Raw genomic sequence first — 27420 nt, forward strand, 5'->3', positions numbered from 1 at the left:
CTTGCACTAGGCATAGCCTATAGTAGACACTCAGAAAATCTGTGAATTGAAAATGAAATTGAAACAGAACCTTTCCAGAAGCACTACACAGCATGCAGCCTACAGGAAATGCTCAAAGAAAGAAAACAGTGTGGAAGGAATGCTGCTGAGGCCAGTAAGGGTGAGAGCTGATGTGGCACCATGTGACATTTGAGTTGAGCCTAGTGAGTTTTTCTCGCAGGAAGAATATTCAATATTTTTTTCACTTTTACTTTGTTTACATTGCCCTGGAGATGCAGAAATCCATCAAAACTGATCTTTGTTCTAAAGAGCTCACAGTCTGGTGGAGAAGACAAACACAGTTCTTGATAATTATAAGATGGAAAGGTACTGTGGGAGGACAGAGATGAGGAGGAGCTCGTAAACTTGGAAGGCTTCACAGAAGAGGTGACAGTGGAGCTCAGTCTTAAAGGTTGGCGTTCAGTAGGGTAGGAATTCTAGCGCAAACCAGCCTGTGCAAAAAACTTGATAAATGCCGTGGTTGTCAAACTTCTATGTGCGTTAAGAATCGCTGGAGAAGTCTGTTTATAATGCAGATTCCAAGGCTATACCTTCCGGGAAATTTCTCATTCTATAGGTGAGGGCATCCACTTTAATAAGCTTTACAGGACCACACTCTTTAAAACCTCTTTATGTGCTCCCATTGTCGTTGGAAGTGGGGGGCAGCGGTGGCGGGAGATGAGAGTGGAGAGCTTTGCACACCCGGGCTTCTGGGTCTCCATAGGAGCACACTGTCACAATAAAAACAAATTCATTTTGAGTCGCGCTTTCAGGGTAGTAGCTGCTTTTGTATGCCATTCTTTGTCGGAGTCCCGCAACAACTCTGTGGGGTAGAAATTAAGAGTCTCATTTCATAGGGGAGGAAGCTGCGGCTCAGAGAGGGGAGATTTGCTCAAGGTCACGAAGCGAGAAGTGGCAGGGCAGAACCCGAAAGCCAGGCTAGCAGATTCCCAGCTCAGAGAGTTTCCGACTACGAAGGGAGGCCGCGAGTGGGTGGGGCTCAGGCCCTTGCTCCAGGCTGCTTCCAAAATGGTGGGGGCCTTGGCGTCAGCAACGCCCCCGCCCCTTCCGTCCACCTCCCTCCTTCTTCCCCAGGCCACCCAGGCGGGGGGAGGGGATGGAACGGAGCAGCCCACGTGACTGCCGACAACCTGGCGCGTGACGCAAAGCGGCGGGCCCGGCACTCGCCTTGCCTTGTGGGAAACGTAGTTCTATAGACCGTCAAGCTTGCCAGGAAGGCGGGACCTAGGACTACATTTCCCAGGAGGCCGCGGGGCGACGCCGCAGCAGACGTCGTCGGAGAGCTGGGACGCGGGGCGCGCTGTCGGGCGGGGGGTAGGTTCGGGCCGGTTGTGCCGTTGCGAGGTTGCTGCTGCCGTCGCTGAGGTGGGCCCAGGTGAGTGAGGGCCCTTGATGGGAATTAGGGCAGCTCAGTCTGCTCCAGTCGTTTCGTCTTTTATCTTTTCTCCGCGGCCGCTGGCTCACGGTGCCCGGCAGGCCTGGCGCGGAGCTGCTCCCCCTCGCCTGCTCCTCGGCTTCTTCTGAGCGGGCCCTGCTCGCTCCGGCTCCTCCCCCTCCCCGCCCTTCAGGGCTTCCCCTCGCTCCGGCCTAGCTCCCGACTCTCAGGGCCGCGTTTCCTCCGGAGCACCCCCTATGCTTCTTTTTCTTGCTTGCAAGCTGCCAGGGAGGGGCCTCCACCTCCTCTATCTCCCCCCCTTAGTCGGGTGAATCCTGAATCCTATTATTTGGATTTCTCTTTTTCCCGGAACTCTTGAGTGCCCTTCCCCCCAGCCTAATCTCCATTGGCCTGGATCTGTCTTCTTCTAGGGCGCATGTGGCTGACACTCAGTAAATGTTGGTGCCTCTTCCGTTCTTTTCTGCCTTGTGGCCAGAGGAGGCATAGTCCAAATTTATCACCCACGGGAACATTGGTGCGCCCACTTTCATTTCTCTTGCGCTGGAGGTGAGGCCGACTTGTGTTCCAGTGGTAATTGGCGTGTGTTCTGCCTGAATAAGGTAATTTCCTTCATCTCCCTTAGCACCCAAGCAACTTTTATCAGTTATCCTCTTTGCCTTTCTAAGTCATAGGGATGGAGTATGGCGGCAGAAACTGGCGAGTAGCGCTGCTGCCCAGCAGTTGGAGCCATCAGTGGTAGTTGAGTATTTACGAGGAGGTTGTTCATTGGATTGAAGGAAAAGCCTCTGAGAGCGTGGTAGGGCCTGGCGGGAGAGAGCCGATGAAGCTTCTGGTGGCAGCGTAACGAAAGGATCCTGGAGCCAGCTGCCTGGGTTCAAGTTTTGGCTCTGCTAGCTTTTGGTTTCAGGTCGAGGAGCTTCACTTCCAGGTCCTTCAGTTTCCTTATCTGCAAAATAGCGGCAACACTGGTTATTTTATAGCGTAACTATGAAGGTTAAATGAGGTAAATTGAAAACCACTTAGCTCATTACCTGCCAGGTATTAAGCACTAGTATCATCATCGTCACTTTTAGAATTTATAGGTTGTAGGCCCAGACTGGAAAGGCACGTATCACACCATCTTTTTCTTTCCCTTTCGGATGGCCCTCCCTTTTCTTGTTTGTGGCAATACGGTTTGTTGTAGTTTTTTCTGTTATCTAGACAGACCGATGTGTGTATCCAGCCTGTTAAACAGCCAAAGCTGGCTGCTGCCATGAAGAACTTGTGGAACAAACTGGGCTTAGTTTGTTCCCTACTGGGAAATTAGTTTTGTGAATTAGTATACATGCTTTAGCAATATCAAAAGCAGTTTTTTTCTGCAGCTATTTAAGCTTGATTGTATTTTGTAGAAGAGTTGATTGAAGTTTCTGTTAGGAACTGTCTAACTAAAAGCCTTTACGTTCAATACAATTCCATCTCTGCTTTTTACATCTCTTAGCACTAGTGAAAGATGTCCGGTTTTGGAGACTGGTGTTTTTAGCCTGCAGATTAGGTACAGTCCAATTGTAGCGGTGGTGGTGTTAATAGTAGTCATAGCAGCAGTAGTAGTAGTAGTTCTTTAGCATATTAGTTTAATAGCATAATTAGTACAGGTTTTTTTTTTATTAATTTATTTTTTATTTTTAGCTGCTTTGGGTCTTTATTGCTGCGTGCAGGCTTTCTCTAGTTGCGGCAAGCGGGGGCTACTCTTCGTTGTGGTGCGCGGGCTTCTCATTGCAGTGGCTTCTCTTGTTGTGGAGCACTGGCTCTAGGCATGCGGGCTTCAGTAGTTGTGGCACACCGGCTCAGTAGATGTGGCTTGCGGGCTCTAGAGCGCAGCCTCAGTAGTTGTGGCGCATGGGCTTAGTTGATCTGTGGCATGTGGGATCTTCCCAGACCAGGGCTCGAACCCGTGTCCCCTGCGTTGGCAGGTGGGTTCTTAACCACTGCGACTACGCCACCGGGGAAGTCCCCAGATATACATTTTAAAATCGTTTTTGCCAGGGGTGTAGAAAATGGATTGTGGGGCTACCAGTTAAGAGGCTGTTGTACTGTTATAGCCTGGAGATGATAGTTGCCTGAAGTAGAGAGATGGAGTGGAGATGCGTTGGTGGGAAGAAGCAGAGGGTTTTGAGATTAGGTAGTTTCAATATTCTCTAGAGCAAGACGTTCTTAGTACGGTCCATGGACTACAGGGAGCTCATGAACTCTAAACGTTTTGTGAGGGAAGTGCATTTTCTCAAGGAGTCATTACCTTCCATCATTCATTAGAGTCTCAAAATTTAAGAACCAGTGCTCTATAGAGTTTGTAATTCAGGTTTTGTTTTGTTTTTTTTTTTTTTGGCTGCACCAGGTCTTAGTTGCTGCACGTGGGCTCTTTGGGCAGGTTTATAACCCATAAAAAAGTAATTGCCCATGGCTTACCAGGAGAGTTAAGAGTCATGGGTACCCTTTCTAAAAGATTGCCTTTTTTTTAAAAAATAAAATTTATTGTATTTATTTAGTTTTGGCTGCATTGGGTCTTCATTGCTGTGTGCAGGCTTTCTCTAGTTGTGGCGAGTGGGGGCTACTTTGTGTTGCAGCGTGTGGGTTTCTCATTGCAGTGCCTTCTGTTGTGGAGCGTGGGCTCTAGGCGCGAAGGCTTCAGTAGTTGTGGCAAGCGGGCTTGGTAGTTGTGGCTCATGGGCTCTAGAGCACAGGCTCATTAGTTGTGGCACACAGGCTTAGTTGCTCCACTGCATGTGGGATCTTCCCAGACCAGGGCTCGAACCCGTGTCCCCTGCATTGGCAGGCGGATTCTCAACCGCTGCGCCACCAAGGAAGCCCAAGGTTGCCTTTCTTTAGGGAACTCGTTTTTTGTTTGTTTTAAATCAGAGTTAAATGCTGTGCCATAGAAAAGTCACCTTTTAGTTTCTTTTTCTCTAGGAGTTATGGGCCGATGCACATACTGAGGAAGCTGAACATTAGTGAGCTCAGTTTCACGAAAATCCATATTCATTCCTACTGTTTTCTTCCATTGGGTTTTGTTTATAGTTTCTATTTTAGTGGTAGAAATGGAGCGCCTTAGTGTGTGAAGAGTGAGATTGTTTTCTTCTTGCTTTCCTTCTAACAGGAGTTTCATATGTATGTTTATATATTTTGTAGTGTGTTTTTCAGATGATAGTGTGTTACTGGAAGCATAGGGTGTGCTTTTTTCCACACAGTTAGAGCTCTACCACTGAAAGAACCATGTATTTTTCTTTTTATGGCAGATGTTGAAGACTGAAGGCTCATGGACTAAATCCAGTCGACAGATGTGTTTTGTTTGGCTCACACAGTGTTGTAAATTTGAATTAGTTGTCAACATTGAAAAACAGGGAGATTTCATGTAAAAATGTGGATTCAGGCTGCTTTGAAAAATCAGATCTGGCAGCCATGGACCTGTGTTTCTGCTTGCAGCAGCAGTCTTTTATAGTTGGGCATGTCCTTATATCGCCACTAAAAAATATTTTTTCTGCTTTGGTGCTTTATTTGTTTCCTTTGTTTCTTCTTTAAAAAAAAAAGGAAATTTTAGATAACTTCAGAAGAGGGAGATGGAGCAGTGCAGTGGGGAGGGGGCCCCAAAACATTGAATTATTTTCTTTCCAAACTGAAGAAACCCAAGGGCTTTTAGAAAGCAAAAGGCATTGATCTGACCCCTGACCATGCCTTTTTAGCTGGCACGTGTGCAGTGTCCTCATTTTTGTTCTGCCTGATTTGCTTTTCAGCATCTGGAATGCAGTAACTGCACAGCTTGGCTTGTTTCAGAAGATAGAAGGCCAAGCAAAGAGAAGTTGCTGAATGTCTAATTAGAAGACTTTTGGCGCCTGTCCTGAGGCAAAAGTGTGTGTGTTGTGTGTGTTTAATGTATGCATTTGTGAAGTCCATCGCTTTGCTTTCAGAAATCCTGTGTGTGTTTTGGAGAGGTTCATAACTCAATTTTATTTTTGTCTATTTTAATTAAAAGGTCAGGATACATAAAGGATTTAAAAAAAAAGTATTTGGCTGTGCTGGGTCTTAGTTGCGGCGTGCAGGATCTTCATTGCGGCATGCGAACTCTTAGTAGAGGTATGTGGGATCTAGTTCCCTGACTAGGGATTGAACCCGGACCCCCTGCATTGGGAGCATGGAGTCTGAGTCTTAGCCACTGGACCACCGGGGAAGTCCCTACAGAAAGGATTGATAGAGGAGTCATAGAGGTGAGACTGCTTTCTGAAGTTACTGTAGAGATTTCTTCACTCCAGGACTCTCCATTGTATCAGGGCTTCCCGGAAAATGATCCCATTGTATCTAAAGGATGTGTCCTATGTGTCCTAGAGTCTTGACTAAAACCTTTGGCTACCAGATTATGGGCTATCAGAAAAAACTTTAAAAATGAAGGAGATTGAGGAAGTTGGTCAGGCGCCAGAGTGGGGTTGCCCAATAAAGAAAAAGAATTGGGTAAATTTTTTAATGTAAAAAAATTCTTGTTTCAGGTGTTATAAAGTTATCCTTTACAAAGCCTTTTTTTTGGCCGCACAGCATGCGGGATGTGGGATCTTAGTTTCCCGACCAGGGAGACCAGGGATCAAACCCCGCACCCCCTGCAGTGGAAGCACGGAGTCCTAAGCACTGGACCTCCAGGGAAGTCTCACTCTGACAGTTTTGATGTCCCTTTGCATGTATCACATTGGAAAGTGTTCTGAGAGAGGCTTTTCTTGATGACCTTATCTATAATGGTACTCTGATCATTAACCAATACCCCTCCCCAACCCCGTGTTATTACTATGGGATATTACATTATTTATTTTTCATCTGTTGTGTCTTCACCTTTTTAGAGAGTGAAGCAGGGATTTGTTTGATTCACTGCTGAATCCCCACACCTAGGACATTCTCTGTTAAAAAGAAGAGGCTTAGTAAATATTGAGAGAAAGGATGAATTAATATGGGAATAAATAGATGGCTGACTGGGTGACAGTCTCTGGAAGTGCTCCCACTATCGAGTTCTAGCTTACTCAGATTCTGTTGAAAATAATTTGTATGGCGGTTGGTGAGGAGATTGCCAAGGGGCAAGGGGCAAGAGGGTACTTGCTGGAGCGATAAAAGTATTCTATTGTTGGGTTGGGTGGTGTTTACATAGTATATTTTGTCAAAACTCACTGAACTGTATCTTTAAAATGTATATATCTATTATATATGAGTTATAATAATTTATAAAAATTTGTATTCAGAACTCATTCTCTAAAGGCTGTTCTGTAAAACTGAGGTAATGCGGGCTTCCCTGGTGGCGCAGTGGTTGAGAGTCCGCCTGCCGATGCAGGGGACATGGGTTCGTGCCCCGGTCCGGGAAGATCCCACATGCCGCGGAGCGGCTGGGCCCGTGAGCCATGGCCGCTGAGCCTGCACGTCCGGAGCCTGTTCTCCACAACGGGAGAGGCTACAACAGTGAGAGGCCCTCCTACCAAAAAAAAAAAACAAAAACAAAAAAACTGAGGTAACTCTGTAGGTAGGCTGTGGTAATGATTGTTTTCCTTGAATTTTTGGTAAGTTTAGCCAAGTGTAGGTGGGACAGGAGGTTTTAAAATACTCTGGAGTGAGGAGGTGCCTCAGGCGTTATGAGGGAAGGAGGCTAAGCTGGCCAGGCTCTGAATAGCCCATCCCCATTTCAGTCTGAGGTGCTGCATTGATATTTTATACTTTGGGGTTTGGTAGGGGATATTTTCTGTTCCACTTTTAGCAGAATATTTTCAGCTGTAGTGTTCATTTAATAGGGCATGGTCATGGAGTTATATGATCTGTGGTACCTAGAGACCTTGGAATGAGATGAGAAATGGAAGTCGTTTCTTATCAGAAGTTTTTTGTTGTTGTTTTTAATTAAACTGGGACCTTGGGGCAAGTTGCTTAACCCTTCAGTGTATCTGTTCAATTTCAGATGGAGCTGGAAATCTCTTATCTACCTCCAACAAGGGTTATTGTGATGGCTAGATGGTTAGCCCAGTGCCAGGGTTAATAGTAGGGATTCAACAAATTAATTTTATTATATATGGAAGATGGATTGCTTGTTAGCTACTTGGGAAAGGGAAGTAGTTATATGGCATTAAATCTGAAAGGACAGTGAGAAACACCCAGAGCCCTCAACTGATAGCATATGGAAAGTGCTGAGTACATGATTAAGTTGGTGTTCAAGATTGTGAGGGAAGGATGACTTAATTATTCAATAAACAGCTCTGGAACAGTTGACTAACCTTTTTGAAAATTACGTTAACTTGACAAAATAAATCACGTGAAAACGAGAGATACAGATTAAGTCAAAAATGAAATACCATTTTTTCCCTCAGATCTCCATCATGATAAAAAAAAAACAATATAACGGTTATTGTTGGTGAGGGTGTGGGGAAATGGACATTCTCAAGTACTCCTGGTAGCAATATAAGGTGCTGTAGCTGTTCCAGAGAACAACACAATGTACCTGTGCTTTTAGGAATATACCATAAGGAAATAATTGCACAGGTCCTTAAAGATAAGGATAATCATTACAGTGTTACATTAAGTGAAAAATTAAAGACAACCTAAATGTACAACACTAGGGAACTGCTTATGTTATAGCATGTGTGTACAGTGGAATGCTAGGTAGAAAACAGAAGTAGATGGAAGCACCATATTTGTTGACATAATACAATGTGTAGAAAAATGCCCAGAACTGATACTTTTGTTCTGTTCAAAAACCTTTCTGACTCTCCATTTCCTCCTTAGTCAGTGTTTATTAAGCGTGTACTGAGCTTTAGATTCTGTTGGAGAAAAATTACCTTAAATATATGGTCTGTGGTCTAGATCTGCACAGTTCATTTTGGTAGCCACTAGCCAAATGTGGCTAGCTTACTTTGAGTTAATTAAAATTAAATACTTAGTATACTTATTTAGTATACTTAGTATAGTTTTCACACTAGCCATATTTCAGGTGGTCAATAGCAGCAACATGTGAATGGTGGCTGCCATTTTGAGGAGCATAGATATGGAACATTTTCCTCATCTCAGAAAGTTCTGTTAGCGTGGATCTAGATTGTCTTTTCATGTTTTTGTCAGCATTGCTTCTGCATATGATAGGTGGGGCCTCAGAGTAGTTGCAGTTTTCTCCCCTTAGAGTTTACAAAAGAATTTTGGACTTTGCTTTGGCTATCATTTATGCATCACCATTTTCATAGTATTTAAACTCTGTTTAGCTCTTAGCCCACAATGGGTTTGTTCAGAGTGCAGAGAGAATGCTACCTCTGTGGCCAAAGGGGAAAACATGGGGACAATTTTGCTAAACCTCCTAGTTCTGGATTAGAATTTTTTTTAACCTATTAGAGTTTCTGTTCTTCACTTTAAAAACAACTGAGCAGGAACTGGAATTGAGATTCATGCATGGATTGTTTTTGATGTTGTATGGCTTTTCTTTTTTGGGGGAAAGAGGGCATTAAATACTTACTAAATGTCTGCTAAGTGCTAGGCATTTACTAAAATGAAAATAACGTGGTATACAGATCTTTACTGATCTGATATTCTTTTAGGATTTAATTTCTGTCCAGGTTAGTTATTTTTTAGAAGTGGATGGATTTATTGCTTAAATGGGGGCTTCAAATATTGCCTTCAGAATATTGGTTATTTATGTTGGATGAGCTAAATCTTAATTTGTTACTTTGGGGCTAGGGTAGGCAAATATATTCCCACTGTGTTAGTGTTATTACAGTTGTGATGATCCCATTGAATGTGGCTGAAATGAACTTTTAGAAGATTTAGTGTAAGTTGGCTTTTACATTCTCTCATCCCTTTAGGCTCATGTTTCTCTTATACTGGGTAGGTTAGTTGCTCTGCATCAAGTGTTTTTCGTAGGGATGAAAATTTCTTTGATTTTTTTTTTTTCGTCCAGTGTTTTATTATGAAAGATTTCAAGCATGCAGAAAAGTTGAAAGAATTGTACAGTGAGTACCCATACGCCCGCCACTGAGATTCTACATTTGTTAGCATTTTGCTATGTTTACTTTATCACATATCTTTTTTTTTTAATCACATATCTTTATATTCATCACTCCACCGTATTTTTTTTCCAGGTTTTTTTGTTGTGGCTTAATATACAGAACATAAAATTTACCATGATAATTTTTAAGTGTGCAGTTCAGTGGTATTAAGTACATTCACTGTTGTGCAGCCATCATCACTGTTCATCTGCAGAATGTTTCATCTTGCAAAATCGGTACTCTATACCCCATTAAATAGTCAGTCCCCATTCTCCCTTCCATCCCCAGCCTCTGACAACCATCATTCTACTTTGTCTCTAAGGTTTAGACTGCTCTAAGTACCTCATATAAGGGGACTCAAAGAGTATTTGTCTTTTTGTGACTAGCTCACTTCAGTTAGCATAATGTCCTCAAGGTTTATCCATGTTGTAATATGTCAGAATTTCCCTTCATAATATTCCATTGTATGTAGGTATATACCACATTTTGCTTATCCATTTATCCATCAGTCAGACACTTGGGTTGTTTCCATGTTTTAGCTATTGTGAATAATGCTGCTGTGAACCTAGGTGTACAAATATCTCTTCAAGACCTCACTTTCAGTCCTTTTGAGTATATACCCAGAAGTTGAATTGCTGGATCATATGGTAATTCTATGTTTAGTTTTTTGAGGAACTGCCATTCTCTGCTGTTTTCCACAGTGGTTACACCGTTTACATTCCCAACTACAGCGCCAATTCTTCCACGTCCTCACCAGCATTTCCTCCCTCCCTCCCTCCCTCCCTCCTTCCCTCCTTCCTCCCTCCCTCCTTCCTTCCTCTTTTTTTTTTTTTTTTAAATAGTAACCATTCTGATGGGTGTGGGGTAGCTTTGGTTAGCATTTCCCTATTGATTAGTGATGTCCTCTTTTCATATGCTGTGGACCATTTGTATATCTTCTTTTGAGAAATATTTGTTCAAGTCCTTTGCCCATTTCCTTATTTTTTTTGAAGCATTTTAAAGTAAGTTGCAGAAATCAGTACATTTTATATTTAAATGCTTCAACATGCATATCATTAGCTAGAGTTCAATATTTATGATTGAACTCTTATGAGTCCCTTTTTTTTTTTTGGTTACGCGGGCCTCTCACTGTTGTGGCCTCTCCCGTTGCGGAGCACAGGCTCCGCACGCGCAGGGTCAGCGGCCATGGCTCACGGGCATGGCTCACGGGCGCCGCCGCTCCGCGGCATGTGGGATCCTCCCGGACCGGGACACGAACCCGTGTCTCCTGCATCAGCAGGCGGACTCTCAACCACTGCGCCACCAGGGAAGCCCTATGAGTCCCTTTTTGGGGGAGGACAGGGAGGTAAAATTTACACACTTAAATGTTACCATCATTTCTTTAATTTATATGTGCTTGGATAGAAAGATTTTGAGTGCCAGTTCTTAGCTGGAATAGTTCCCTTTCCTCTGATTTAATGATATTTGTCTCAAGTTAGATTTACTTTTATCAAATTAATATTGTGACCATATAATTTATCTTTTTGAACCAGGACACTATTGAGAGAGGGGATGCTATTAATACACTGGGACAGCAAGTGTAAACTGACTATCTTGAGCAAACTTGGATATAAGGTTAAATATTAAATAAATATTAAATAAGAACTAAAGAACTAAATATTAAGGAACTTTTATAGATTGAGATTCTTTTCAAAGTAAATGCTTATTTAAGCACTTTACATGCATTATCTCATTTAATCCTGTATATTACAGGGTAAGTGAAGAGTTTCTTGTTTTACAAATGATAAAGTTGAGGCATAAGAGATCAGTTTAGGAAGAGATAAGATTTGAACCTAGGTCTGACTCTAAACTTCCACTCTTAGCAACTGCTATATTGCTCAGAGTAAGGGTCCAGGGAGTGGATTGACCAGTAAATGAAGAGAATCCTCACATAACAGAACATCCCATTTTGTTATTGTCATGCTTATTAGATCCAGAGTTAAATTATTTAAATTTCGCTTCAAGAATAAATGGACTTGAATCTACCAGCCGACTGCAGAGGCTTTTTGATTCGCCTTGCTGCAAGTAGAATGACAGGAAGATGTATTTCAGAATCAATAATATTTGCCTAGCTTTTCTTTTTTTTTTTTGGCCGCTCAGCACGGCTTGTGGGATTTTAGTTCCCTGACCAAGGATTGAACCTGGGCCCTCAGCAGTGAGAGTGCAGAGTCCTAACCACTGGACCCCCAGGGAATTCCACTGCCTAGCTTTTTTTTTTTTTTTTTTTTTTTTTTGCGGTACGCGGGCCTCTCACTGTTGTGGCCTCTCCCATTGCGGAGCACAGGCTCCAGACGCGCAGGCTCAGCGGCCATGGCTCACGGGCCCAGCCGCTCCGCGGCATGTGGGATCTTCCCGGACCGGGGCACGAACCCGTGTCCCCTGCATCGGCAGGCGGACTCTCAACCACTGCGCCACCAGGGAAGCCCCCTTGTGCTGTTTTGACAGTTGAATGAACAGTGTTAGTTGAGCACTAGAAATTCTCAAATGTAATTGTTTTGAATGTCATTTGAGTTTACCCACTACAGTGAACCATCTCTTCAACAAATTGTTGGACTCTTGGTTTAGAAGCAGTGGATCCAAAATTCATTGAAAGAATGATACGTAGAGTGTCATTTAACTATTGCAAATGCTTTCTCATATCATTTATTATCATTTTTTAATATTTTTGAAACATCTTCTCTTTGAGAGAAGGCAGCTTAATGAAAAAAATTTTAACATGGTTAGCCCAAAGAGCAGCTTCCTGATAAAATCTGATACCTGCCCTGACCATTAACGTGTTGAGCTATTTTCATACATGAGCCATGAATGTAAATCAAAGGTTAACTGTTTAATTTTGAAATTGTCACCTAGCATTGCTGGGATTTTTAGGAAACTAGGATTTTATGTGCTGAGGGCTTCCCTGGTGGCGTAGTGGTCGAGAGTCCGCCTGCCGATGCAGGGGACATGGGTTAGTGCCCCGGTCCGGGAAGAACCCACATGGCGCGGAGCGGCTGGGCCCGTGAGCCATGGCCGCTGAGCCTGCGCGTCTGGAGCCTGTGCTCCACAGCAGGCGAGCCCACAGCAATGAGAGGCCCGCGTACCGCAAAAAAAAAAAAAGATTTTATGTGCTGGTCAAAAGTATACATAAGCTGTAACTTAAGTTCCAGATATAATATGTATATATAATATTATAACAATGTGTTATTCCATCTGGAATCTTAACCTTTCCCTTCTCACCTGATCTTATTCTGGTAACTTATCCTAGAGCTGTGAACAAGAAATAGGAGGTGCTTTCTGAGGAGAGGATCTTTGGTTTCCTTGTTCTGTATTAAATATTGCAGAGCTGTAGGGATACAGGCTTTGTCTTCTGTGTTGTTCATCCTCCTGCCTTTACTCCTTTTACTGTGTAGGAAAACATTGTTCAAATCAAAATTTTAAGTCCTGGATACACTTTTTGGATGCATTATGTGTACAAAACTCAGCCTTTCATATAGTAACTCATGAATAATCTAGTTTTCTGTAGAAAATATTCACAACTTTTTCTTGACTATGTTTTTTGCGGCCTGTGGGATCTTAGTTCCTTGATCAGGGATCAAACCCGTGCCCTTGGCATTGAGAGCGCGTAGTCTTAAGCACTGGACCGCCAGGGAAGTCCCTTGACTGTATTTCTTGATACAAGTTATATAGCATTTGGTGTAATTTTTTTTTTCTCCCTGAGTAGCAGCACCTGAATTGGACCCAATGTGGAATTAAACAAAATGCTAGGGATTTAGCCGGATCTCTGCTTTGCATTGGACAGATATTTTAGTATCAGCTCAGTTTTTTAAAAGGTGATTCTGGAAATGGAAGTATCTTTAAGGATTTAATTTGTTGTTTGGTGGTTATGTAAGCATGTTAGTGGGGAAAAAAGCCTTAATATAAGTATAAAATCTTGATTCACTACTGAAACAATTTGGGAAACTAAAATTCTCCTTGTTGAGCCTATCCACTGTTATCCTTTCCCTTCCAACTTCGTATTTTTCAAACTGCCCTTTTAGAATACAGTGTGCTATGTGCTTTACATACATTAATTCGTTTAATCCTATGGTAATTTTATAAGATCAGTGTATCTGTTTTTTTTTTTTGCTGTACGCGGGCCTCTCACTGTTGTGGCCTCTCCGGTTGCGGAGCACAGGCTCCTGCCGTGCAGGCTCAGCGGCCATGGCTCACGGGCCCAGCCGCTCCGCGGCATGTGGGATCTTCCCAGACCGGGGTACGAACCCGTATCCCCTGCATCGGCAGGCGGACTCTCAACCCCTGCGCCACCAGGGAAGCCCTGTATCTGTTTTTTTTGTGTGTGTGTGTGGTACGCGGGCCTCTCACTGTTTTGGCCTCTCCCGTTGCGGAGCACAGGCTCCGGACGCGCACGCTCAGCGACCATGGCTCACGGGCCCAGCCACTCCGCGGCATGTGGGATCTTCCCGGACCGGGGCACGAACCCGTGTCCCCTGCATTGGCAGGCGGACTCTCAACCACTGCGCCACCAGGGAAGCCCTGTATCTGTTTTTTGATATGAGAAACGTAGTAGTAAGATTATACACCTTGTTCAAGCCTGCACAGTAGTGGAGTCAGGATTCTAATCCATGTCGGTCACATTTGCAAAATTCTTGCTCTTAATCACTCTGCCTGTATTCAACATACACTTTTTTTTTCTTTCTTTTTTTTTAAGAAAGAATTATTTTATTTTTGGCTGTGCTGCACAACTTGCGGAATCTTAGTTCCCCAGCCAGGGATGGAACCCGTGCCCCCTGCAGTGGAAGCGCAGAGTCCTAACCAGCGGACTGCCAGGGAATTCCCCTCCACATACACTTTCATATGCTTGTCCTTCAATGTGGAGTTGTTTCTTTGATTTAACCTTAAGAGCATTGCTTTATGAGTTCTATTTCAATCTTTGGAAGTTGTTTGCAAAAGTTTAAATGTGTGTGGCCAAGAAGCTTATGAGGTACGTGGGAATGCTTGTACTTTTCTGTCACTATTATAGAGAATTGTATTAATCCTTTTTTCCTCTAGAGAGGGACTGAGAAATGAAGTCTAAAGTGAGCACAACAACAGGTTCAGCATTGTACAGCATTTTTTTCATGGTTTTAAAGTATGCAATCTGAAGACATGTAGAAAGTACAAAGAATAATACTGTATAACTGGTGCCCATATATTGACTATTTAAGAGATCGGTTTAATAAATTTAAGAAATAAAGCTTTACCACCACAGCTAAGTCTTCTAGAATTGTTCTTCCCTTCTCCCCCAACCTCTCTTCTAACTTAGTGTTTATGCATTTTTCTAGACTTCTATTAAAAATGTATGCTTTTGTAAACAAAATACACTATTTTTGTGTTTTTAAAACTTCATGTAAATTGTTCTATACCAGCTGATACCAAGAAGTTCTTGTTTATTTTTTTTTTTTTTAGCGTTTTTCTCCTTTTTTTGTTGTTGCTTTTTTGTAGCTTTTTTTTTTTTTAATGTTTATTTATTTATTTTTGGCTGCGTCGGATTTTCATTGCGGCTTGTGGGCTTCCCTTTAGTTGTGGTGTGCAGGCTCCTGAGTGTGTGGGCTCTGTAGCTGCGGCACGGGGGCTTAGTTTCCCACAGCATGTGGGATCCTAGTTCCCTGACCAGGGATTGAACCCTTGTCCCCTGCATTGGAAGGCAGATTCTTAACCACCGGACTACTAGGGAAGTCCCTAGCTCTTGATTCTTGAAACCAAGAAGTTGTTTTTTGTAACTTCTTTTTCTGCTCAGGCTTCTGTTTGTGGGATTCATTCATGGTATGTGTGTTCTTCATTTTCACTGTTTTATAGTATTCATTGTATGAAAGTGCCAGTTTTTATTTATCCATTTTGTACTGTATCCTGTTTGTACTCAGAGAGCGCTGCCAAGAATATTCTTGTATATATTTTCTACTGACTTGAGATAATTTCTCTAGGGTTTATACCTAAAACTGGAATTTCTGGTTCACGGGATGTGCACATCTTTAACTGTCACATTATTCTCCAGAGGAATTATACCAGTTTATGCTCCCAATATATGCATTTCTGTTGCTGTACATCTTCATGGCACATGATGTCGTTAGACTTTAAAATTTTTTGCCATTCTTGTGAGTATGAAATATTTTATTATAGTTTTAAGTTGTATTTCTCTGATTAGTAGTGAAAATGAATCTTTGCATGTGTGTATTAGCCATATAGGTTTTTTCTTTTTTTAATTGATCATCCCCTTAGCCCACTTTATTTTTAGTGTTTATCATCACTTGGCATACAGTATATAGTTACTTGAGTGTATGTCTTGCTCCACCAACCACAAGATGAGAGACTTTCTCCTTTTGTCAGTGTTGTACCTCTAGTGCCAAGGACAGTGCCTGGCATACGTAAGTGTTCAATAAGTATTTAATAAGTTAATCTTTTTTTATCTGAATAATTGAGTTTTTTGCCTTTTTTATTGATTTGTAGAAGTTCTTTATATAGAGTCTGGATTTTAATCCTTTGTTTATGTGTATTGCAAATATACTCTCCTAGTATGTGGTTTTGTTTTGATTTTCTAAAGCATATAGACATATTTATCAATCTTTATGTCTATGGTTTATACTTATAACTTATTTCAAATCCTCTACCCGGAATTTGTACAAATATTCTCCTATATTTCCTTCTAAATGTTTTAAAGCTTTTCACATTTAATGTTTGTTTATATGCTTTTTTTTTTTTTTTTTAAGTCCACTTGGAGTTTATTTTGTGTGATGTGAGGTAGGGGTCATTGGTGAGCAGTTACATTGCTTATAAATGTTTTGGAAATAAGATGCATTTTGTGAGAAACCCTGTATTTAGGAGTGGCTAGGTGGCCTTGGGATTTTGGCATTTTGTGGGAAGAAGAGGTTTGCATCCCTAAAGGTGTTTGTAAATTGATGTTGGGTTAACATCAGCAAATTTACAAAGCAGTTGCAAATTTATTTCTAGAATTAGCAGAACCAGAATATATGTGGACATTTTGGGTAGAGTTCCAAAATTGCTGATAAGACTATTTCTTAATTTGTTTGAAAATAAGTTATTTGGCAGTACTCTGGGAAGTAGTTTTGATCTTTGTGTCAAACCTAGTAGCTTCTTCCAATTTGTAATTTAAAAAGGAAAAATACGAAAGAAAAAAAATCTCTGAAGGTGAATGTACTTTAGTAGGTTCTCCAGCATGACATGATCATATCCAAATTGGTTGCTGGAATAATGTCACAAATATTTGTAACAGATTATTCCGGCATCAAATTTAGTCTCTTTCCTGTTGCTTGTTTACAGATGAGATGAAATGTGACTCATTTAGAAGTTGGTTATCCTGGTCTGATGCTCTGGGTTAAATGGGTTAATCAAATTACTATTTTGGATAAATTTTTTTAGTGAAAGTAAGCAGTTGTGGAAGATAATACTCTGAATGTACCATCCACTTTTCCAACTCTGAAATTAAGTTTTTTGGGAATTCCCTGGTGGTCCAGTAGTTAGGACTTGGTGCTTTCACTGCTGTGGCCTAGGTTCAATCCCTGGTCAGGGAACTAAGATCCGTAAAATACACAGCACAGCCGAAAAATAAATAAAATTAAGAGTTTTTTTGTGGATTGAAATTTAGTTTCAAATAGGCCTTTAGTGAATTAGATTTATTTATTTATTTATTTAGATTTACTTTTAGTTAGCATCTCCCTGTAGCTTCCAGTAGTGTAAATTTAAGGCAAATAATAGATAATTTAGGGAAGACATTTCATAAAGCACATTTAAAAATTTTTTTCCTGTTAGATAATTAATTGGGAAGAAAAGTGAGAAATTAGAGCAGAGTGGATGAAGTTTGTGGTTTAAGGTTCTTTAACAGGTGAAAGGTAGCATGATGATGTGGAAAGAACCGGGACACACTGAGAGCTAAGGGCCTTTAGCTCTAGTTTTGCCTCATCTTCTTGGGCAAATCTCTTCCTTTATCTGGGTTCAGGTTTCCTTCTGTGAAAAGTAGTTGTAGTTTAGATAATGATCTCTAAGAGTGCTTCCAGTTCTTAATGCTTTGTGATTCTAATTCTAGTGAGATTTGTCCATAACTCTTATATGCTTCTGGGTCAGATTGGAGTGGATCATGGTCTCTTAATCACACGACTCTCTGCTCTTTGATTAAAGCTAGCTGTAGACTGACTCAGGGCTGCACACCCTGTACATGGTCTGATGATAATGAACTTTCTGTTTATTCTCCTAGTGCTAGGAGAAATAACAAATAACTATTTACAAATAACTATTTCAGTGAGGTTTAGAAACAGAGGCATAAAAGTTATAAACGTAGGTTGGAAGTTGTATTAATACCAGGGTCTTGGCAGATAATGATAATACTGAGCAGAGATAAACTGCTCTGTTGTATTATAAGCACCTTAAAAGGGCACAGATTTTCTGATTCATCTTTGTGCTTTCCATAGTGCCCAGTGAAGGAAATTAACATTTATATTATTACTTGAGTCCTTGCTATATTACTGTGCACTGTACTATGATTTAGGTGTTTTCCTCATTTAATCGTTTCAGTAGCTTATGAGATAGTGTTGCCCTTATTTTATAGGTCAGGAAACTGAGACTTAAAGGAGTCAAAATGCTTTAAAGTAGTTTTTTTTTTTTTTTGCGGTACGTGGGCCTCTCACTGTTGTGGCCTCTCCCGTTGCGGAGCAACGCAGGCTCAGCGGCCATGGCTCATGGGCCCAGCCGCTCCGCGGCACGTGGGATCTTCCTGGACTGGGGCACGAACCCGTGTCCCCTGCATCGTCAGGTGGACTCTCAGCCACTGCGCTACCAGGGAAGCCCTAAACTAGTTTTTATGTGACGCCAGCGTCTGTTCTCTTTATTGTCTCAGTATGCTGCCTAGCAAAGACATTATCCATTGGGTGCACTCAATGAATGTTAACTCAGTGAAATACTTGTGAAATGTTTTATGTTCATTGTTTTGGGTCTTTTTTTTTTTTAAAGTATTTATTTATTTATTTAGGGCTGCGTTGGGTCTTAGTTGCAGCATGCGGATCTTTTGTTGTGGCGTGCGGGCTTCTCTCTAGTTGTGGCTTGCGGGCTCAGTAGTTGCAGTGGGCGGGCTTAGTTGTCCTGCAGCATGTGGGATCTCAGTTCCCTGACCAGGGATCCCCTGCATTGCAAGATGGATTCTTAACCACTGGACCACCAGGGAAGTCCCCCAACTAAATATCTTACTAATAGGACATCCTTAAGGCAAGGCAACATGTGGTTGGCAGTTGTGTTCCAAGGTAAAAAATTAAACCTGAGAGGGGGACTGGAAGTTGAGGATAGGGAGGGTAGAAATTAGGAAGGAGACCTCTTTTCATTATGTAGTCTTATACAGTTTGAAATTTTTACTGTGCTTGTATTACTAAAATGAAAAAACTAGGTAAAAAGAATTAAACATTTTAAGTTTGCTAAGGCAAATGAAACAGTTTAAGTTAATATCTCAAGTTCTATGATTCTGTACATGTTTTTACCATTTTAAAAACTGTGTACATGTGCCACAATATGGCTGAACCTTGAAGACATGCTAGGTGACGTAAGTTAGACGTAAAAGGACAACACTGTATGATTCCACTTGCGTGAGATACCTAGATTAGTCAACTTCATGGAGACAAAGTAGAGTGGTGGTTGCAGTGGTGGGGGTGTTACTGTTTAACAGGTGCGTGGTTTGTCTTGGGGAGATGGAAGAGTTCTGGAGATGGATGGTGGTGATGGTTGCATACCAGTGGGAGTGGGCTGAATGCCACTGATCTGCACTGTACGCCTAAAAATGGTTAAAATGGTATATCTTGTGTTATGTATATTTTACCATAGTAAAATATATATATATTATTTAGCTAGTATTTACTCATTTTGTTATTCAACACCGGGGAATCCAAAAAAAGGAGTTTGATCTGGTACTTGCCCTCAAGGAGCAAAATAGTCTAGTAATATTGCATGATTAGTATTTTTCAAGGAATAGATGCTTAAGTTGTAAGGAAATGGTGATAGCTTATAAAAAGTTGTAATGTGATAAAATAAATTCTGGAAAAGTAGCTGTTAGGATTTCCTGACAGTCTTACATACTGAATAGGCCAGAGGATTCAGATGAGAAGGTTATAATTTTGCCCTGAGGCCCCTCTGCATAGCCTGAGAGCAGGATTTAAAAAATCACCTGTCTAGGTAGGAACTGTCAGGTACACAGATGGCATGTTGATCCGTCTCTCTCTCTTGTAAATTGAGAACCTGGGGCACAGAATAATGGTGTCATTTAGGGGTCAAGCTCATTCAGCCTGGAATGAAGTATAGGTTTGGGTTTGTTGCCAGAGTGTTCTGCTTCTTTAAGAGATTTGGAAGATGTAGTGTCTTATATTCTAAGTCTGCCATAAATCCAGACTCTGAATTATCAAGAGAGAGAACATAATTGTTTAATGAACTTGTGACTATCCACACCAGCTAGTTGAAGTCTTGTTGTCTTTTAACTCTGTCATTTTGACATTGGCCTGATTCATAATTATTATTATTGAGTACTAATGGTGTGCTAAGCACTTTCAGTAACTTTATGCATATTAATTTATTCAATTTTCATAACCCTTTGTAGTAAGAACCAGTTTTACAGGTAAAGGAACAGAGATAGTGAGATTTAATTAAGAAATTTATCACAGGTCTAAGTCAGTTGGTGGAGTGGGAATCAATCAAATCTAGGCAGTCTAGTTTTAGAGCATGTGTTCTTTTTTATTATTTATTGGTTAGTGCTTTGCAGATTGCTTTGGGATGATGGATTACTAATTTTATTTGCTTTACTGTAAATTGCTGGGCATAAGTATTTAAAAATGACATTTTCTACTATTTGAGACCCTACAGTTTTGAGAATTACTGTTCATTAAGGGTTTACTCTTGTTTGGCCATTTGCACTACATGACTTTGTTAGGCAAGTTATGTAAATTGAATACAGTTTTTATAATACAGGTGTATTAGTGAGAAGAATGGGATTCTTTTGGGGGGGATAACACTTCTTTTAATTGGGGTCCATAGCAATTGATGGCAAATGTCATCTGTTAATGATGAAATTTGTAGTGAGATTTTACAAATGTCATCTTTTTAAAAATATTAATTTATTTTTGTCTGCGCTGGGTCTTCGTTGCTGTGCGCAGACTTCCTCTAGTTGTGGCAAGTGGGGGCTACTCTTCGTTGCGGTGCGCGGGCTTCTTCTCATTGCAGTGGCTTCTCTTGTTGCAGAACATGGGCTCTAGGCTTGCGGGCTTCAGTAGTTGAGGTGTGTGAGCTCAGTAGTTGTGGCAGATGGGCTTAGTTGCTCTGAGGCATGTGGGATCTATTCCGGACCGGGGCTCAAACCCTTGTCCCTGGCATTGGCAGGCGGATTCTTAACCACTGTGCCACCAGGGAAGTCCCCATATGTCATCTTTGAAAACGTTTTTTCACACAGGTCCTGCCAAATACTAATCTTAATCCATGAGCATATGATTTTTTTTCGGAGCATATGATTTTAATTGAGCATATTTATCACTTGGAAGGCTTTATAGAATTCTGTTAGATTCTTTTCTCGATATTTGCTTTTTAGCCTGCCCTTACACCGCACATTAATCATTTCCAATTGATGATTAGATGGAAGTTCCTTAGTTGTGTTTAGATGGATTTTGAAATATGGAGATTTCCTTTGCACTTGCATTGAGGAAATATAGTAAAACTGTACTTTGAGCTAAGAAAATACGTCTGCTTCAAATTTGTGTGGGACTGGAGATCTCATTGCTTGTTTTAACGTTCGACAGTACAGGAAATGAAAAAAGTAACCAACATTACTTGTGATTCAAACAATGTATGTTCATTTTAATTTGCTGTAGTATGTTTCCCATAGAAGTGCTGTTTTGTCTTGTTAATTTTCAAATGGATTTATTAAGAGACGTTATTAAGTGTGCAGCAAAAGCTAATTTCCAAAGCCATAAAGTATTCAGTAATAGTGTTTAAGGGTGATTCGTCTTCAGAAAAATTTCAAATTCAGTCTTTTGGGTTTTTTTTAGAGTATTTATTTATTTAGGCTGCGCCGGGTCTTTGTTGTGGCATGTGGGATCTTTAGTTGTGGCATGTGGACTCTTAGTTGTGGCATGCATACTCTTAGTTGCAGCATGCATGTGGGATCTAGTTCCCCGACCAGGGATTGAACCCGGATCCCCTGCATTGGGAAAATGGAGTCTTAACCACTGGACCACCAGGGAAGTCCCTCAAATTCAGCCTTGAGCTTAAAAAAAAAAAAAAAACACAATAAAATTTTATGGCTGCTAAGCCATTTAACTGCTGTTTAGTAGGCAAGTCAGGATTCACCTTCTGTTTCTGACAGAAATTCATAGAACTGATGAATCCATTACAGCAGTGGATTGAGAGCAAATGAAGGTCACTCTTGACAATACTGGATCAATAAGCATGTGATACATTTTTTTTGCAGAATACTTGCTGATGAACAGTACAGTGAATAAACCATTTGCTTGAAATACTTTACATTTTCACAGGCTTTGTAAATTTGCCCATCTAAGCCCTTTTTTCTCCACACGTTTTTACCACCATTATTTGTGCACATCTTAGCAGATTCAGGTTCAGATTGTATTGAATTAATGTTCTCTCAACCTTTGTGAAAAGATTCTTGCCAGTGGTTGTTCCACACAGACTGTTTTGTTCATAGTGTTCAGTCACTTCAGACTCAGCGTTGACGTCACTAAACAACTGAGCAGTTTCAGTAATATCTGTTGAATCATCTAGAGCCATGGAACACCACTCACAATCATTTGCCTTTTTTTCAAAATAAATTTATTTTGAACAGTTTGATTTACAGACAGTCTCAGAAAATAGTACAGGGTGTTCCTATATATACCCCCATATCCATTTCACCTGTTAACACCTTGCCTTAGTATAGTACATTGGTCACAACTAATGTACCAATATTGGTACATTGGTATATTCTTTTTTTTTTGGTGTGTGTGTATATATATATATATATATATTTATTTATTTAACATCTTTATTGGGGTATAATTGCTTTACAGTGGTGTGTTAGTTTCTGCTTTATACCAAAGTGAATCAGTTATACATATACATATACATATGTTCCCATATCTCTTCCCTCTTGCGTCTCCCTCCCTCCCACCCTCTCTATCCCACCCCTCCAGGCGGTCACAAAACATCGAGCTGATATCCCTGTGCTATGCGGCTGCTTCCCACTGGCTATCTACCTTACGTTTGTTAGTGTATATATGCCCACGCCTCTCTCTCTCTCTCTCTCGCTTTGTCACAGCTCACCCTTCCCCCTCCCCATATCCTCAAGTCCGTTCTCCAGTAGGTCTGTGTCTTTATTCCTGTCTTACCCCTCGGTTCTTCATGACATTTTTTTTTCTTAAATTCCATATATATGTGTTAGCATACGGTATTTGTCTTTCTCTTTCTGACTTACTTCACTCTGTATGACAGACTCTAGGTCTATCCACCTCATTACAAATAGCTCAATTTCATTTCTTTTTATGGCTGAGTAATATTCCATTGTATATATGTGCCACATCTTCTTTATCCATTCATCCGATGATGGGCTCTTAGGTTGTTTCCATCTCCGGGCTATTGTAAATAGAGCTGCAATGAACATTTTGGTACATGACTCTTGTTGAATTTTGGTTTTCTCAGGGTATATGCCCAGTAGTGGGATTGCTGGGTCATATGGTAGTTCTATTTGTAGTTTTTTAAGGAACCTCCATACTGTTCTCCATAGTGGCTGAACCAATTCACATTCCCACCAGCAGTGCAAGAGGGTTCCCTTTTCTCCACACCCTCTCCAGCATTTATTGTTTCTAGATTTTTTGATGATGGCCATTCTGACTGGTGTGAGATGATATCTCATTGTAGTTTTGATTTGCATTTCTCTAATGATTAATGATGTTGAGCATTCTTTCATGTGTTTGTTGGCAGTGTGTATATCTTCTTTGGAGAAATGTCTATTTAGGTCTTCTGCCCATTTTTGGATTGGGTTGTTTGTTTTTTTGTTATTGAGCTGCATGAGCTGCTTGTAAATTTTGGAAATTAATCCTTTGTCAGTTGCTTCATTTGCAAATATTTTCTCCCATTCTGAGGGTTGTCTTTTGGTCTTGTTTATGGTTTCCTTTGCTGTGCAAAAGCTTTGAAGTTTCATTAGGTCCCATTTGTTTATTTTTGTTTTTATTTCCATTTCTCTAGGAGGTGGGTCAAAAAGGATCTTGCTGTGATTTATGTCATAGAGTGTTCTGCCTATGTTTTCCTCTAAGAGTTTGATAGTTTCTGGCCTTACATTTAGGTCTTTAATCCATTTTGAGCTTATTTTTGTGTATGGTGTTAGGGAGTGATCTAATCTCATACTTTTACATGTACCTGTCCAGTTTTCCCAGCACCACTTATTGAAGAGGCTGTCCTTTCTCCACTGTACATTCCTGCCTCCTTTATCAAAGATAAGGTGACCATATGTGCGTGGGTTTATCTCTGGGCTTTCTATCCTGTTCCATTGATCTATCTTTCTGTTTTTGTGCCAGTACCATACTGTCTTGATTACTGTAGCTTTGTAGTATAGTCTGAAGTCAGGGAGCCTGATTCCTCCAGCTCCGTTTTTCGTTCTCAAGATTGCTTTGGCTATTCGGGGTCTTTTGTGTTTCCATACAAATTGTGAAATTTTTTGTTCTAGTTCTGTGAAAAATGCCAGTGGTAGTTTGATAGGGATTGCATTGAATCTGTAGATTGCTTTGGGTAGTAGAGTCATTTTCACAATGTTGATTCTTCCAGTCCAAGAACATGGTATATCTCTCCATCTATTTGTATCATCCTTAATTTCTTTCATCAGTGTCTTATAATTTTCTGCATACAGGTCTTTTGTCTCCTTAGGTAGGTTTATTCCTAGATATTTTATTCTTTTTGTTGCAGTGGTAAATGGGAGTGTTTTCTTGATTTCACTTTCAGATTTTTTATCGTTAGTGTATAGGAATGCCAGAGATTTCTGTGCATTAATTTTGTATCCTGCTACTTTACCAAATTCATTGATTAGCTCTAGTAGTTTTCTGGTAGCATCTTTAGGATTCTCTATGTATACTATCATGTCATCTGCAAACAGTGACAGCTTTACTTCTTCTTTTCCGATTTGGATTCCTTTTATTTGGTATATTCTTACTAACTAAAATTCATACTTTATTCAGATTTCCTTAGGGTTTTTTTTTTTTTTTTTTGAGGTACGCAGGCCTCTCACTGTCGTGGCCTCTCCCGTTGCGGAGCACAGGCTCCAGACGCGCAGGCTCAGCGGCCATGGCTCATGGGCCCAGCCGCTCCGCTGCATGTGGGATTCCCCGGACCGGGGCATGAACCGGTGTCCCCTGCATCGGCAGGTGGACTCTCAATCACTGTGCCACCAGGGAAGCCCCTTTTTTTTTTTTTTAATTTTTAATTTTTAAAAATTTTTTGGCTGTACAGCGAGGCATGTGGGATCTTTAGTTCCCTGACTGGGGATCGAACCCATGCTCCCTGCAGTGGAAGCACAGAGTCTTAACCACTGGACCACCAGGGGAAGTCCCCAGATTTCCTTAGTTTTTACCTAATGTCCTTTTTCTGTTCCAGGATCTCATCTGGGATATACATTAAGTTGTTGTGTCTCCTTAGGCTTCTCTTGTCTGTGACAATTTCTCACACTTATTTTTGGGGACCTTGACAGTTTTGAGGAGTACTTGTTAGCTGTATGTAGAATGTCCCTCAATTGGGATTTGTCTAATATTTTTCTAATGATTTATACTAGTGTTATGGATTTGGGGGAGAAAGAACACAGAGGTAAAGTGCCATGTCGTATCAAGGAATACATGCTATCAGTGTGACTTCTTGTTTAGCTGTGATTATCTGGCTAGGTTTCTCCAAAAAATTACTCCCTCCCCTCCCTGCCACAGTGTGTACTCTTTGGAAGAAAATCGCTAGGCATACCCACGTCCACTTAAGGAGTGGAGAGTTATAGTCCACCTCCTTGAGGGTGGTGTATATACATAAATTATTTGTAATTCTTCTGCCTGGGAGTTTGGTCTTTTCTCATCCATTTATTTATTTATTCAGTCACTTATTTATATCAATATGGACTCATGGGTATTTTTGTTATAATCCAGTACTTTATTTTGTTCTAATTTTTTTTTTTTTTTTTTTTTGCGGTACGCGGGCCTCTCACTGTTGTGGCCTCTGCCGTTGCGGAGCACAGGCTCCGGACGCGCAGGCTCAGCGGCCATGGCTCACGGGCCCAGCCGCTCCGCGGCATGTGGGATATTCCCGGACCGGGGCACGAACCCGCGTCCCCGGCATCGGCAGGCGGACTCTCAACCACTGCGCCACCAGGGAAGCCCGGTTCTAAGTTTTTGATTTTTACTATTGAGAGCTCTTTCAGTTGGACGGGAGTGTCCTTCTGACATACCCCCTTTATTGTGTGTGGTGGTGTTTTTTGTCGTTGTTTAGCACTTCCTTGCTTTCTGGCACTGTAAGATACTCCCAAGCTCATACTGTGAATCCCCTCCCCCAGCCCTAGATTCAGCCATTTCTCCAAGGGGCCCTGGTTTCTTTTATTGGAGAATGGTATTAGAAATCAAGATCTGGGTGCTAGGTGTGCACATTGCTACTGGAGGGTTATTCCTTCCACATCTTCTCAGCTGACAAAGCAAGGAAATACATCTGTATACTAACATATATTCCATATACTTACAGAAATATCTAAGTATTTCTTATTTCTACATATCTTCATTTGTATCTGTATTAAGCTGGACATGAATTACTGATATCTCCAACTCTAATCCAGTACCTCATTGATCATTCTAGTCTCTTCCTTTTTTATCTATAATCTCCCTCTCCCAACAGTGAGAAACTTGGCTCTCACCATTTGCCATCCATTTACTCATTAGTTCCAGTATACGTGTAGTGTAGTGGTTTCAGGATTGTTAACCTGTACCCTTTAACAACTTTACAACTAGAAAACTTTAACAAGTAGAACACAGTGGTTATATGCAGTTCCTTTTGCTTTTTATCTTCTCATTTCACTTATTTCCATAGTTAACTTAGGTTAGCACCCTTCCTCTCCACCTGCCCTATTTTTTAATTGACTACTTATATTGCTCCCATTGTCCTCAACCCTTCAAATCAAAAGGCTAATAGTCTTAAACAAGTTCATTTTCTCGAGACACATTTTTTAGGCTCTTGCAGTCAAACATAATTTAATTAACTCACTATAGATAAACGACTTTTCTCCTTATGCTAACAGATACAACACTCAGAAACTTACTTTGGTTGTAGCCTTATTTTTGTTTATTTTGTTTTTATGAAGGTTTTCTGTTGTGATAAGATACTCTGTTTTAAATTTTTAAAAAATTTCCAGCAGTTGGTTTCCTGTGAGTTGGGAATGTTGTGTGAGTGCTTAGTTTGGTAATGTCGACACATACTGTGTTCTTGGCACAGCTATGGTGTCATTTCATAGTAAACACAATGTGTTGCCATCTAATTGGATTAAAAAAAAGCACCCACGCTCCATGTGTGATATGACAGAATACATGGTACTTGAAATGCTTTTTATTTATATTTATTTATTTATTTTTTAAATTTATTTATTTATTTATTTGTGGCTGTTTTGGGTCTTAGTTGCTGCACGTGGGCTTTCTCTAGTTGCAGCAGGCGGGGGCTACTCTGTTGCGGCGCGTGGGCTTCTCATTGCAGTGGCTTCTCGTTGTGGAGCACGGGCTTCAGTAGTTGTGGCTCACGGGCTCAGTAGTTGTGGCTCGCGGGCTCTAGAGCGCAGGCTCAGTAGTTGTGGCACACAGGCTTAGTTGCTCTGCGGCATGTGAGATCTTCGTGGACCAGGGCTCAAACCCGTTTCCCCCGCATTGG

General features: G+C 41.0%; 1 protein-coding gene across 4 annotated transcripts in view; it reads left to right on the forward strand.

Moving 5' to 3' along the window:
• Positions 1–1343: 1343 nt before the first annotated feature.
• Positions 1344–27420, forward strand: part of THRAP3 (thyroid hormone receptor associated protein 3) — a 77078-nt gene continuing 51001 nt past the window's right edge. The window contains exon 1 of one of the 4 annotated variants that reach the window (XM_079899114.1): positions 1344–1435. The gene's annotated coding sequence lies outside the window, so the exon portion shown is untranslated. Of the gene's footprint in view, positions 1436–1487; positions 2056–27420 lie in introns of those variants that run through there. The other 3 variants (XM_079899112.1, XM_079899115.1, XM_079899113.1) reach the window with 3 other exon arrangements.

This window comes from Stenella coeruleoalba (assembly GCF_951394435.1).
Source record: "Stenella coeruleoalba genome assembly, chromosome: 1".
Lineage (NCBI taxonomy): Eukaryota > Metazoa > Chordata > Mammalia > Artiodactyla > Delphinidae > Stenella > Stenella coeruleoalba.